The sequence below is a fragment of the Etheostoma cragini genome, chromosome 12 (assembly GCF_013103735.1).
Source record: "Etheostoma cragini isolate CJK2018 chromosome 12, CSU_Ecrag_1.0, whole genome shotgun sequence".
Taxonomy (NCBI): Eukaryota; Metazoa; Chordata; class Actinopteri; order Perciformes; family Percidae; genus Etheostoma; species Etheostoma cragini.
Window position 1 is genome coordinate 18,417,282 of NC_048418.1, and position 14,056 is coordinate 18,431,337.

Below are 14,056 nucleotides of genomic sequence, written 5' to 3' on the forward strand. Positions count from 1 at the left end.
AGGCAGTTCTGAAGGCAAAAGGGGGTCCAACCCGCTACTAGCATGGGGTACCTAATAAAGTGGCCGGTGAGTGTATATCTCCTGTAGTTATATTGCCCTTTTCTAGTCTTAGCTCTTTATTACATAGTACAGGAACCATTCATACACTGTGGCCGAGGCTCCTGCACAAGGCGCCACCTGCTCAGCAAACTCACACACATTTTTACACTCTGATGGCGCATCATCGGGGGCAATTCAGGGTTCAGTGTCTTGCCCAATGACACTTTGACATGGGACTGCAGGGCCAGAGATTGAACCACCAACCTTCAAATTGGCAGGCAACCGTATCATTATAAAAGGGGGTTTAATTGTGAAGAAAGTATAGGAAAGGAAATGTTCATTCCCGGTTTTAAAAACCACACCTTGACCACTAGTAACAGCCATGGATCAACCTACTGGTTTTATACGCCACTGAGTCAAGACTAGTGTTACAGTTAAAGACACATCTTCAAGCAGGGAGGCCTGTTGTAACGGAAATGCTTATCCCCACCGTGTTGGGTTGGTTCAGCGAGTCAAACCAAGGAAATGTAGCGTGTGAATGAAAAGGGGCTATAATGTTTGTGTAGTGTCCCACAGTGTGTTGTATAGTTTTTGTCGAGGTTAGAGCCACCAATGGTACAATGTCAAGGATGATAGTGATTGGTATTAGTTTTTTTCATTGGTATTAGAGTTCTTGTTGTTGTTGTTGTTGTTTTTTACATAATACACAAACACTTTTTGACTAGGTTTTTTCAAAGTCACAAATGTTGATTTTTGTGACATGTAAATTCTCAGTTTTAGAAAATGTTATAAAATAGACTTGGATGTTACACTGTAATTAGGCCAGGGGGTAACGGATAGTGTTTACATTTATGACTAAATAATATATTTATTGGGACCCCTCCACAGTTCCAGTTTACCACTTTTAGAGTATTTGGAAGTCAGCCATAGCGTTCTCTTTGAGCTAATACCATGACAAAGATCTAAGCTCACTGGAGTTTTTAATAGATGAAGCACGTGTAAAAGTGTCTAAAAACTGTTTAGCTAATCATTGCCCTTCACTCATGTTTAGACTTCAAACACCAAGCTGCATTTTACTGATGCAAAAAGGTGTTAGAGATGATCTCACAGTGCACAGTGGCAAAAACTAAAATATATTTCAAGTCCTAATTTTAGCAGATGCTTAATAAAAAACAGTATCAAACCTGTGCTATTATTTCCATAAACATGGGGGGTGGGGCATCATTGTATTTCAAATTGTCAATAGGCCATTTGGACATGGGAGCTGTTGAGCATTAAAAGGAAAATGCAGTGATTGCCTTGATCACTTTCATTTCACTGAACAATATCTTTATTTTACTAAAAGTGTCTATTCAACAGAAGATGTTAATGGAGCCTGTTGCCTCTAACGCTCAGGTGAAGGGGATGACATCTTTTAGATAAATTGCTCATAATATCTTAAATAGTGTTCTCTTTTAGGCCTCTTTCTCTCTCTTTACATGTAATGAACTGGGTAATGCACTCATTGTCTGTTTATTTTTAACTTAACTGCTTGGCAACAAAATAAATGGAGTCAGAAATGATTCAGGTTGTCCACCACTGACATTGCCTTATGGCCATGAGAGGCCACGCTATTCTTCTTTGTCTATTTATTAGAAAATACAAGAAAGAAAAAATACTCAAATTAAGCATAATAATAAATGTAAATGTACTTTCTATACTTTCAAATCAATAGTAATAGGCACCTTGTAAGGAAAAAAAAGAAGAAGCTCCTGCTCATTCATTCCTGCAAGGCCATCTGATACTAAACAGTTGGCTGCACTCTTATTAGTCTGAAAGGTAAATATTTACTAATGTGACTTTTCTTTTTTTACTTTTCAAGCTTTTAATGCCTGGTCCCTCAATGGCCCTTTGGGGCGGTATTTATTTTGAATAATCAAGAGGAATTGAGGAGGTTAAACTGTTGAATAATGTGAAGCATCAGTGAACACGCTGCTTTAGAAATATGATCTACTACAGACAGTACACTTTCTTTATTAAGAGTTTGAGAGACTAAACTTTAAAATGATAGCCAGCTTCCAATTTTAAATTCATTGTAGTCAAAATGTAACCACAAAAGTCAACAAGTCGGCACATTCTAAAAAACACTGTCAGATTCTTCATGTCTTTGTGTGAATCAATTATTTGTGTGTAAAGTCTTCACTGAAAAACATTATTAGCAGCTTTAATGTTTGTTGTCCAATGCTTGTTCTTAATGTCAGGTTTAAAGTGCTCATATTATGCTTTTTTGGAAAAAACTGTTCACAAACGGCTCCAAACAGCTCTGTTTTAGTCCAGCCTTTACACTTTGTTCCCACGTTATAATGCTCGCCTAGCTGCTAGTGTAGCATGACATCATACTCTGCTTCTGACTAGCTAGTAGTCCTTACCTAGCGACTCCCAAAAAAGATGGAATAGAAGTGTGATGCCTCACTCTGTAGCTAAAACAGATAGCTCACAGAGGGGGAAAAGAGGAGCTGCAGCTACAACAACAAAAATAGGATGTTTTTTGACAATTAAACTATTTAATCCTATTCAGGTACAACCTCTAAATACAATTATGAACCTGAAAATGAGCATTATATGAGCACTTTAATACAGGAACAATTTCCACCACAATTTGTTGGATAATCTTTGCTGTCTGAATAGTCTTTCATTTTTCTTCCTTCCTGTGAGACTCACACCCTGTCCTGCAGTATTAAATTAAATGTTGATAGGTAGCAGCAGAGGAAGGGAGGAAATTGACATTGAGCTTTCAGAAATCCTCCCTAGAGCGATTCCGTTTGGTAACAGTATTGAAGGTTTCATACTCCTTTTAGACTCATATAAACCGTGCTAGCTGTGCACATGCATGCCCAATACAGGCCAACAATTACCGTAATGTAACGGCGTATTGACAGACTGAGTGAGACACAGGGCCAGCAGGTGGTGGGAAGACAGACAGCTCAAACTGAAGGAGGGAAGGACAGCCAATGTTTGACTTTCTGTTAGGACAGAGAAACAAGGAGATGAAAAGTTGCCCCAACCTCAAACACACACACAGATCGGCACACTATGGATAAATATTCCCATTAGAGAGTGAAAAGGTGGAAATAGTAGATTTGTTTTCCGAAAAATCTTTTCAGTTAATGTACTTCCAGAATCAAAATCTTTGTGGTCTGTTTATGGGTTTTTCATACCCAACAGAAACATAACAGGCTTATCTATAGGTTTGAATACCCAGTAGAGGCAAGGTTACAAGCCAAATGGCTTGCACATGTTCACATTTTACCTTCCACTCAATAGATTACAATTCTATTTATTGGCGGAGTGCGTGAAGCAAATCTACCAGCCAATTGCATATTTTACCAGTATTTGAGTGGTTGATCGTGCTAATTTTGAACCCTGCAAGTAGGGTGGCTCACAAAACTCAAGGTTGGGATCGTATCACAGTTTTGAGTCACAGATGGGATCATTTTTTTGTTCAGCAAATAAAAGGGGAAGACCAATATATCTTTTACTGGCATTGGCCTGACTGAGGCAATGTAGTCCAGCTCTGTGTTAGTGTGTCGGGAGTTAGTCTCTGTCCAACATGCAGAGGAGAGGACCGAGAAGCTCACGCTTCATATTAAAATTTCACATAGAACGACTACGGTCCATTACACCACTAATACGCAGGCATAGATATTATTGAATACAACCTTTCCTTGACTTAGGTTTAATGTTGCCTTAATAAAGCATAATTTAATATATTTAATAATATAATATACCTACAGTTGTCTTTTGTAGAATAGTTCATTTTCATAACCTGATTAAGGGGATTATCTGTGTTAGGAAAACCGTGCTGTGTATGTGCAGCTCAGGTGTCACTACTATATATATATATATATATATATATATATATATATATATATATATATATATATATATATATATAAAATATTTGATTTGTCCATGCACATATTATAGGTTAGATAAAATCTGATGGCATATCTTTTTTGAAATTAAAAGTCTCAGTCCTTTTGTTTGTATGTCTGTGGAGTGGTTTCTCACCTCTCTCTGTCTCTTCGTTTTTGACCATGTGTTCTTTCTCTGTGACACAAGATAAGAGTAAAATACAATATTACAACCGAATGATTCCTGATTTGATTTCACTTTCTGTAAGAGTGAGTTAGGTAGACTCCAAACAGCCTGGAAGAGAAAATAAATCTTTAAGTTTTTCTCTTTATTTTACTTACTTCTCCCTAAACTCTTCTCCTCTGTCTCCCTTTGTTCCTTCACCCTGAACAACTTTATGCCTGAAAAGTGTGGGTGGGGTGTCGAATTAAGTATTTCTCTGATGAATGTCTTTTTGTTGTAAAATTTGCTTTCATCATTCAGGTCAAATATTCGGAACATTAAACCCCAAATCTTCGTTATTTTGTCCCAGCAGGCAACCATGGGCTATCTGCTATGTATACTTAGCCTTCAAATAATATTGTTTTATTAGTCCTTTCATATTTTATAATTAACTGTCTTTAAAATAATATTTTGGGGAACTTCAAAGAAAATATTTAGAATTGGCATGACTGAGATATTAGTGAATTATTTATTATTGTACCTTGAGCGATTTCTTTAAATAAGACCCATGCCATTAGAGATGAGCTTATTTTTCTTTTAACTTGAATCAATGGTTAAACAAATTCCTCGTTGCTGTACACAGTATATGCTCATCTGCGCTGCATGAGCACATGTTTCTATTCTTGCTCAATAGGCGATAGTAAAAAAGGTCCCTTATGTTTTCAACTTTCTGTCATTTCTACATGTTTTGCTTTGTGGCTACTTTTTGGCATTTACTTAGCTTCACCCTATCTTCTTATTCAATGTCTCCCATATATTCCGTAAAAAATGACTTAAACTGATTAATTAAGACAGTTAAGCGGTTAATTTAATAGTCAACATTAATTGTCGACTATTAAATTAGTTTTTTTTTTTGAACAACTGTTAATTGTACAAGTACACCATTCCAACTACAAACTCGGCATTTTACAATTCTACAAAAGGAGAAAATATAAATAACACAGGGAAAAATACAAAATAAAAACAAAAACCTAAATGCGACCCCCTCCCCACCCACCCACCCACTCCCTAAACCTGGATCTCCGTCAGATTATTGCTGGACATGCAAGACCACAAAACCAGCAAAGCATATACAGGTAGTGAATTGCAACGATTTGTTAACCTTATCTTAACCTTGTCTTTGTATGTGTTAATCCATTGGGACTTAGTGATTGTATGTGGAGGTTTCCAACGTTGAGCCAGCATCTTCTTGGCAGCCATAATGCCTGTTAAGAGCCTACGTTTTTTCCAACATGTCATCTTTAGTGAGGAGGTATCATTCAAGAGTAGAACAGCGGGAGAACATGGTACAGTTTCATCCAGTACATTAGATAACGTGGTGCAGCCCTCTCCCCAAAAAAGCTTCACATCCTTACATTCCCAGCACATGTGCTTGTATGAGCCTATAAGTCCATCTGAGCAGAGGGTACAGATTGGAGAAGTTGAGCGTTTCATGAGAATGTTTTTCATAGGAGTGAGGTAAGTCCTGTGGATATAGTTGAAATGGATCTGTTGATGGTTTGGGTTCTTAGAAGCAAAGCCGATTGAGGACCAGATTGTATCCCAGTCAAATGAGTCACTTTCATTGTAACGTTCCAGATCGCTAGACCATACATGTTAGATAGGAAGGGTTTTGTTATAGACACCCTGAAAGTTTTTATTGGCAATAGTAACTAATGACCGAAAAATGTGCACCCCCAAGTATTTCAATTGTTTGACCACTGTAATTTACTGAGGTGATGAGGTCGGGCTCAAATCAGGCTCAAATCAGGATTAAAAGGGAGGAGCACCGATTTGGACCAATTTATTTTATAACCAGACAGAGAGCTAAATTCAGGAAAATGTATCATGTATCCAAAATATGCGGTAATGATATGGCTGGTCTGTCAAAATATAGTAATTTATTATCAGCATACAGCGATATGGAATGTGTGGTGTTATTGAAAGTTACGGAGGAAAAAAATCGAGTGTTGACGAATTTTCTGTGCAAGAGGCTCTAATGACAGAATAAAAAGAAAAGTGCTAAATGGACACCCCTGTCTGCACGAACGTGGTAAATTGAACTTGTTAGATATAATGTCGTTCGAGTTTATCATTGCAGATGGGCTGCTGTAAAGTAGCTTAATTAAACCAATAAAAGTTTGGCCCAAATTAAAGCGCTGTAGAACTGTACTACAGGTAATTGCATTTTAGCCCATTGAAGGCTTTTTTTGTGTCGAGGCTCAATACTGCACAACTTCAACAGCTTTTTCAACCATGGTTAAAAAGTATTGCCCCAGTTCTTCCCAAACGGTGAGATAAAACTCTGGGGGAAATCCATCCCAACCCGGAGACTTGCCTTTTTTCATTACCGCTATAGCACCTCTTAACTCAGTCAGAGTGATTTTGTTCCCCGAGAAAATGTGCAGCATGTTGTGTAAGCATAGGGAGTTCTAAGTCTTTTAAAAAGGTGTCACATTTAGTTTTATCCAATGATACTTCAGATTTTTACAGGTCTTCATAAAAGTTTTGGAAAGCAGCATTGATATCTTTGGGAGTAGTCAGCAATTTTTGATCTGAACTGATAGCTGTAATGTTGGAATATTTTTCCTACTTTTGCAGAGAATGAGAGAGCAGGTGACTTGGCCTCAAGCCATGAAAATAATAATTCCTTCTAGCCCTTTGAATTTGAAAATCAGCTCGTAGTCTCAAATGTTGTTTAACTCAACTTTTTACTGCGTTGATTTTCTTTTTACTGTCATCTTATGGACCATCCCGTTGCTGAGTCTGTTCAAGCATTTTTAACTAATTTTCAAGTAAATTATTTTTGCTCAGCCTTGATCGATTAAGATAGGAAGCGAAGGAAATAGTAGTATTTCTCAAAAATTCTTTAATTGCGCCCCACAAGTTTATTGTTAATATTATTATTATTAAACAAGTGTTTTAAAGGTATTTCTAAAATGGTCACAATAGCCGTTGTTTTTAAGTAATGTGGTGTTAAAGCGCCACCTTGTGGCCTTGGTTGGAGTTTTGGCATGTGAGAACGGCGAGTTGACATGATAGTTGACAAGTAATTGATTAATGAATTAGTCTTTGCTGCTCAAAATGAAATTCATTTATTTATTTTGGCTACACACGGGCAGGTTGTTGCACATAAGACAATTTCATATTTAACATTTTGAGCTTCCTTTCCCAAGTGTGTGAGTCATCCGAAAATTATTTTATTATAAACTATAAAAATTATTATAAACCTTTTTTGACGCAATACAAACAAACTGCAGGAGTGTAAAGCAGGGCCATTCATCATTTCAGACAGTTTACAGCAAAAACAGTGGACCTTTGCATGAATAAATGATTGACAATGAAAAATACATTTACAGATGTAATGTAATTACTTTTCTTGAAACAAAGCTCCTCCTGCGTTAATGATTTAAGACTTTGTCATGTTGACTAATTTTCTTTATTTTTGCTTTATTGCGACCTTTGTGACCTCTCAGAAAAAAGGAACTAATAGTTGAATCTTGGTATTGAACAGCCAAGTCTGATTTGGAAATGGAAAAAATCTGATTTGGATACAGCCCTGGTATAGTCTTTCAGAATGGTTAATCAGGATGCCACATTTGCCAACTTTCACTGTAGCAACTCAGTAGCTGTAACTTCAAAAATCCAATTGCATCTTTATCTGTGCTGTTCATGAAAATAAATCAGGTACTTCAGCAGTGTTTCCTGTTGGTAACGTTCTGATACTCTTCCCACCTTTGCAAGTGAACAGAGAAGGCACGTCAACTGAAAGTGAGAACAGCGCCTTGCTTTGGAGATTGTTATCCACAGTCACGCGTCCCTGATCCCATAAATAACTGAGAACCTTGGCTGAACGTATGTGGTATTATAGACTTAATACAGGAGCGTCCCTGGATGCCTTGGAAGACTATCTGACAATCTGTCAACATTACCTTACAGCAACTCCATTCCTCTCCTTTACTCAGCCTTCACCTCTTTCACTGTATCTGTAGTGATAATACTGTCAGCCATCACGTAACTGGTGTTATACCTTTGTTCCAGTCACAGTGACACATTGCAAGAACAGTTCGTCAAATAGAAAGCGTGGTGCAGACTAGTATTAAAATGTCAAGAAGGTTGAGAGTGGTCACAAAGACTAGAATAGCAGTAATGTTTGTGGATAAAGTAAAAGTCCAGCCACGGCGCATTAGTTTGCGTAAGTGTGAAACAGCCTCATACAGTACATAGCAACTACATATTGCAACAACTAGGGGTGCCACATGTACTTGAAACATTTTCTTTCAACCCAACTTTGTCAGTAACACACATTGTAGCCCATAGGATACTAGTTTTGAGGGATGTGGCCAGTCTTAGCCTCAAATTGGTTCATGTTTTTCCAAAGGGACATATTTATTTTTCTCTATTCTTCAGGACATTGTATTTGAAATAAAACTATGACTTTGAGGTTAAAGTGGATAGTTTTTAATTTAAGGGTGTTTATATCAACATTGAACAATTAGCATAGGAATAAGTTCCCTTATTGTGCATAATCCCCCAATTATAAGTCACTGAACATTAAAGGTCCAATATGTAATATATTTACTTTTATAAATCCAAAAAGGACCCCAACGCATCATCAGATATAAAGGAAACATGCTTAGTTGAAATACTATCGTTACTGACAACAATGCTAATACAAGTATTTTCTCCTTTTGAAATTTCCTTTCCGTTACAGAATTTCTGTTTGTGTTTTGCCCTGCCAACTGCCCAGACAGCCAGGCCAGGTTGCCAGAAATACCTCTAAACATTTAAACGCAGCGCACTACAACTGTTGCGTTCGGGATCAACCGAGATAGATTCCACCCGACCTAAAAAACAACCTGCATGTTTCCAACAGTTGCGTGACCAGAGACGTTACAAACCCCGGGTAAATAGGGGAGATGTATTTGAAAGATGGAGACAGCTTAGAGCCAAAAGGAGACAAAGTTGGCTTATTTTCTCCTGAACAGTCACGCTAATTTATCACAGCATCTAGGGACGGGTATTATACACTCACCTAAAGGATTATTAGGAACACCTGTTCAATTTCCCATTAATGCAATTAACTTATCAACCAGTCACTTAGCCATTTAGGGGCGTGGTCCTGGTCAAGACAATCTCCTAAACTCCAAACTGAATGTCAGAATGGGAAAGAAAGGTGATTTAAGCAATTTTGAGTGTGGCAAGGTTGTTGGTGCCGGATGGGCCGGTCTGAGTATTTCACAATCTGCTCAGTTACTGGGAATTTAAGCACAACCATTTCTAGGGTTTACAAACAATGGTGTGAAAAGGGAAAAACATCCAGTATGCGGCAGTCCTGTGGGCGAAAATGCCTTGTTGATGCTAGAGGTCAGAGGAGAATGGGCCGACTGATTCGAGCTGATAGAAGAGCAACTTTGACTGAATTACCACTCGTTACAATCGAGGTATGCAGCGAAGCATTTGTGAAGCCACAACACGCACAACCTTGAGGCGGATGGGGTACAACAGCAGAAGACGCCACCGGGTACCACTCATCTCCACTACAAATAGGAAAAAGAGGACATCATGCCTTGTTACCACTGTGCAGGCTGGTGGTGGTGGTGGTGTAATGGTGTGGGGGATGTTTTCTTGGCATACTGTAGGCCCCTTAGTGCCAATTGGGCATTGTTTAAATCCACGGCCTACCTGAGCATTGTTTCTAAACATGTCCATCCCTTTATGGCCACCATGTACCCATCCTCTGATGGCTACTTCCAGCAGGATAATGCACCATGTCACAAAGCTCGAATGCTTTCAAATTAGTTTCTTGAACATGTCAATGAGTTCACTGGACTGAAATGGCCTCCACAGTCACAAGATCTCAACCCAATAGAGCATCTTTGGGATGTGGTGGAATGGGAGCTTCGTGCCCTGGATGTGCATCCCACAAATCTCCATCAACTGCAAGATGCTATCTTGTCAATATGGGCCAACATTTCTTAAGAATGCTTTCAGCGCCTTGTTGAATCAATGCCACGTAGAATTAAAGCAGTTCTGAAGGCGAAGGGGTCAAACACAGTATTAGTATGGTGTTCCTAATAATCCTATAGGTGAGTGTATGTCATTTCAACATTCGTGTAGCTACTCACATTGAATTCTATTGCTAGAGTACCCAATGTGGTTACTCGGAAAAACAAATGAGACACAGCCAGTAAAGTGATCCCGGCTGGTCGTGGCTAACGCCGCCATGCTAACCCTGCTAACTGCTAAAGTTACATGAGGACCAGGCAAGAGGCCAGGGCTGTTTACAATGTGCAGCCTGTTCAGCAGCCGTAGCAGACAGCGGTTGTTTCAAGCCAAGAGAGTGGGGCTGTGAATTGGGACGAGAGGACCGTGAGTTAGCAGTGTGTTTCATGATTGTTGCTGAAATTCTAAGCTAATAAAGTGAGTATTTGGGTCGGGGTGGAAAGGGCGGCAAGGTTGCAGGGTTTTAGTGGTTCCTACTGTAATTCTAAGCCCAAAAAGTGTGTCTCTCAGTTGGTTACAGAGCTCCGTGTGAGCATGGGCTTTTATGACTGTCAATATAGCCAGTCTCTAACGTTAGCTACTCCGCCATGCTCTGGCTATGAGAGACAAGTGTCTAGCATCACTGTTGTTGATGCTGCAGTCTCAGCCTTGCAAACATACACTGTATATAATATACGACTGGCAACCAACATGAACTTTAAGTCTGGGGAGGAGGGGACGGGGGAGACAAATCTCACCAGTATTTTAAATTTGTAATGCAGTAACTATTTTAAACACTAGCTGTCAGTACTACATATTGGACATTAAAAAAAAAAGTTGTTTAATATTACACAAACAATCATTTCCATAAAACTTATATACTCTGTCCCATGGTTGGCATTTTAACCCCTAAGCCACAGGGACCCCCGTATATCCTGAAATAACAACAACTTTTTCATTTACTAGCCTACATACTTTCTTTTCATTCTATCTCTTCCAAAAATAATGAAATCATCCTCGATGCTGCTCCACTGACACCAAAAATAAGCCTGCATCTCCCAAAACTAGTAATGTCTATCAGAATTTCATTAAAAAAAATAATTTATCCAGCATAGTACCATTGCGCTCCAGAATATATTTGCCAATGATCAGAGTCCATACAGCAACTTAACTGTCAAAAAGGAAAAGGAAGCTCTTTGCTTTTTTCAAAATATAGTGAACATCCCCTAATATTTACTTAATCTAAACAAAAGTCATAGAATATTTACATTTGCATTACTAATTCCATAGTTCTAGTCATAGTCTCCCATGCTGGAAAACAGTATCATAAATCTGTGAGTGGGTCGAGTATTGAAGAGGTGCGGTTATCATGTTTGTGACCGCAGGAATTCATTGCTCATTAGAGTGTTAAGTTACTTTCCTTATTAAAATTGAATGACCTTTCCCCCAGAAACCAGTGCTCCATTTTTACTTTTCACTGAGCTTTGCATCTTAGACAGCACACACCTTCACTATTTAGGACAATGCACCTCTGGCCATGGGGTACTGTAAGTGATATATAACAAGAAAACACTAGCACAAATACATGCCCACATACCCACACAAGGGGACACACTTACACAATTGTACTATATTAGGGCCACTGTGGCTCAGTGGTAGAGCGGTTGCCTGCCAATCTGAGGTTAATGGTTCGATCCCCGCCCCTGCAGTCAAAGTCGAAATGTCCTTGGGCAAGACACTGAACCCCGAGTTGCCCCCGGTGCTGCGCATCGGAGTGTGAATGTGTGTAAATGTTTATCTGATGAGCAGGTGGCACCTTGTACGGCAGCCCCGGCCACAGTGTATGAATGTGTGTGAATGGTGAATGTATCCTGTAGATGTAAAAGCGCTTTGAGCAGTTGTTAAGACTGGAAAAGCGCTATATAAATACAGCACACACACATTTACTACATTTCTAGGGCCACTCATGGATTTGTGTTTCCTAGCTCCTATCCTATACTTAAGCCTAAACCTAATTCTAACCAAATCCTAAAACAATTTTAAGCCTCACACAACCTTTTGAAGAAATCATCCAGGGTAAGCTGTTTCATCATGATCCTCATGTAAGACTCACAAGGCCAGATGTACGTACATTTGCGAATGAAGCGCACGCTGTGACACTTCAGTATACATCGTATTTACCAAACCTGCAGTTCATCGGCGCCTTTCTCCGCCCACTATATTGTAAATTGCGCTGTAGCAAAGCGGTACTTGTGCTATGATACGACTGAGTGCAGACTGCGATATTCCCACTGCTGATGTTATGACTGTTTGAAATGATCTTGATGCCAATATTTTAAACGCAGCAAGGAGTTTAACAACTGCTGGAGTGGAATCTGAATGCTCAGTTGGAGAGTCGATGTCATCTTTGATTTCTTCCAGTAACTGTAATATTGCACGGCCGCTTAAGGTGTAACTCTTAATGATTTTGTGGTCGCTCAACTGAAAAAGTGTGATCCTTGTGGCAAAAATCCTTTCAGCTGCAGCCTGTTTGTACATACCTCGCCCTGCTTTTACGCGCACATTGCAAACCAAATACGCTTGAACTGGGCGCAAAAGTGCCAATATTTTTTTGATGTGATGTGAAAGCACAGACACGCATGCATGCAATGTATCTGTAATATAGACAATAAAACCACAGCATTAGAGTAAGACTTAAATATACTTTTGTACAAAATTGTGTTGCTCTTGTAACGTTGTAAATCACATCTTGACTCCCTTGATCTCGCACCCTACGGTGTTTTGTCAGCAAACAATATGACAGGACAGCATAGTTCAGAAATGTAGGCTGCTTTAGTCATTAGTAAACATGACATTAACTAAACTGACAGCACAGAGTCATCATGACAAAACCACATTGTTTAAGTGCTGCTGTTTGAAAGCTGCATTTGAATTTGAATTTTGTTAATGCCAGAGAGGCCTTCTGAATCCAGTCCAAATAACCTTCTTGCCACAAGAGATCAATAGGCCTACAGATAAATTACTAATGGGCACTATTCAACATTATAGTAATATTATATGAAACCATCTGGAAAATCTTGCGCTGCTCACAATAATTGAAACAAAAGATACTTGTGTCCTCACTCAAGGCATGAAACTCACTTGTCCTCATAAATACACATACTGTACAAGAACACACACACCAACCACCTGCAGTGTCAGCTCTCTCTCTCTCTCTCTCTCTCTCTCTCTCTCTCTCTCTCTCTCTCTCTCTCTCTCTCTCTCTCTCTCTCTCTCTCTCTCTCTCTCTCTCTCTCTCTCTCTCTCTGTGTGTGCACATTGTCCCAGTTGAAAGAAAATGTGTTCCTTTCCAGGAATATAGATCACTGCTGGATGCAGGAGCTTTATCATCTGCAGGATGTTTACTCAGAGTTGCCCATGCACTCCATTAGTCTACCAGAACCCCCAATACATCACATTGGACTTTAACAACATGCAGAGTAGTTCAAACAAATTAACGCAGTGCAGCATGTATAGTATGACACACCAATATTTCTATACCCAGCCTTAGGCTGTGGGATATACAGTCAGGTCCATAAATATTGGGACATCAACACAATTCCAATCGTTTTGGCTCTATACACCACCACAATGGATTTGAAATGAAACAAACAAGATGTGCTTTATCTGGAGACTTTCAGCTTTAATTTGAGGGTATTTACATCCAAATCAGATGAACGGTGTAGGAATTACAACAGTTTGTATATGTGCCCGCCACTTTTTAACGGAGCAAAAGTAATGGGACAATTGGCTGCTCAGCTGTTCCAATTCAATTCAATTCAATTTTATTTATAGTATCAATTCATAACAAGAGTTATCTCACACTTTACAGATAGACCACACTCCATAATTTACAAGGACCCAACAGTTCTAGTAGTCTCCTCCAGAGCAAGCAACA

General features: G+C 39.0%; 1 protein-coding gene and 2 long non-coding RNA genes across 3 annotated transcripts in view; 1 reads left to right on the forward strand and 2 right to left on the reverse strand.

Annotated features, from left to right (window-relative positions):
• LOC117953704 overlaps positions 1–2,649 on the reverse strand; it is a 19,142-nt gene extending 16,493 nt beyond the window's left edge. The window contains exon 1 of the long non-coding RNA XR_004658665.1: positions 2,545–2,649. This is a non-coding gene — a long non-coding RNA (uncharacterized LOC117953704). The remainder of the gene's footprint in view (positions 1–2,544) is intronic.
• Positions 1–14,056, forward strand: part of clstn2 (calsyntenin 2) — a 175,810-nt gene that overhangs the window by 21,281 nt on the left and 140,473 nt on the right. The window lies entirely within an intron of this gene.
• The window catches only part of LOC117953707, a 5,806-nt gene continuing 972 nt past the window's right edge, over positions 9,223–14,056 (reverse strand). Inside the window, exons 2-3 of the long non-coding RNA XR_004658668.1 lie at positions 10,831–10,835; positions 9,223–9,233 (exon numbers count right to left, since the gene is read on the reverse strand). This is a non-coding gene — a long non-coding RNA (uncharacterized LOC117953707). The remainder of the gene's footprint in view (positions 9,234–10,830; positions 10,836–14,056) is intronic.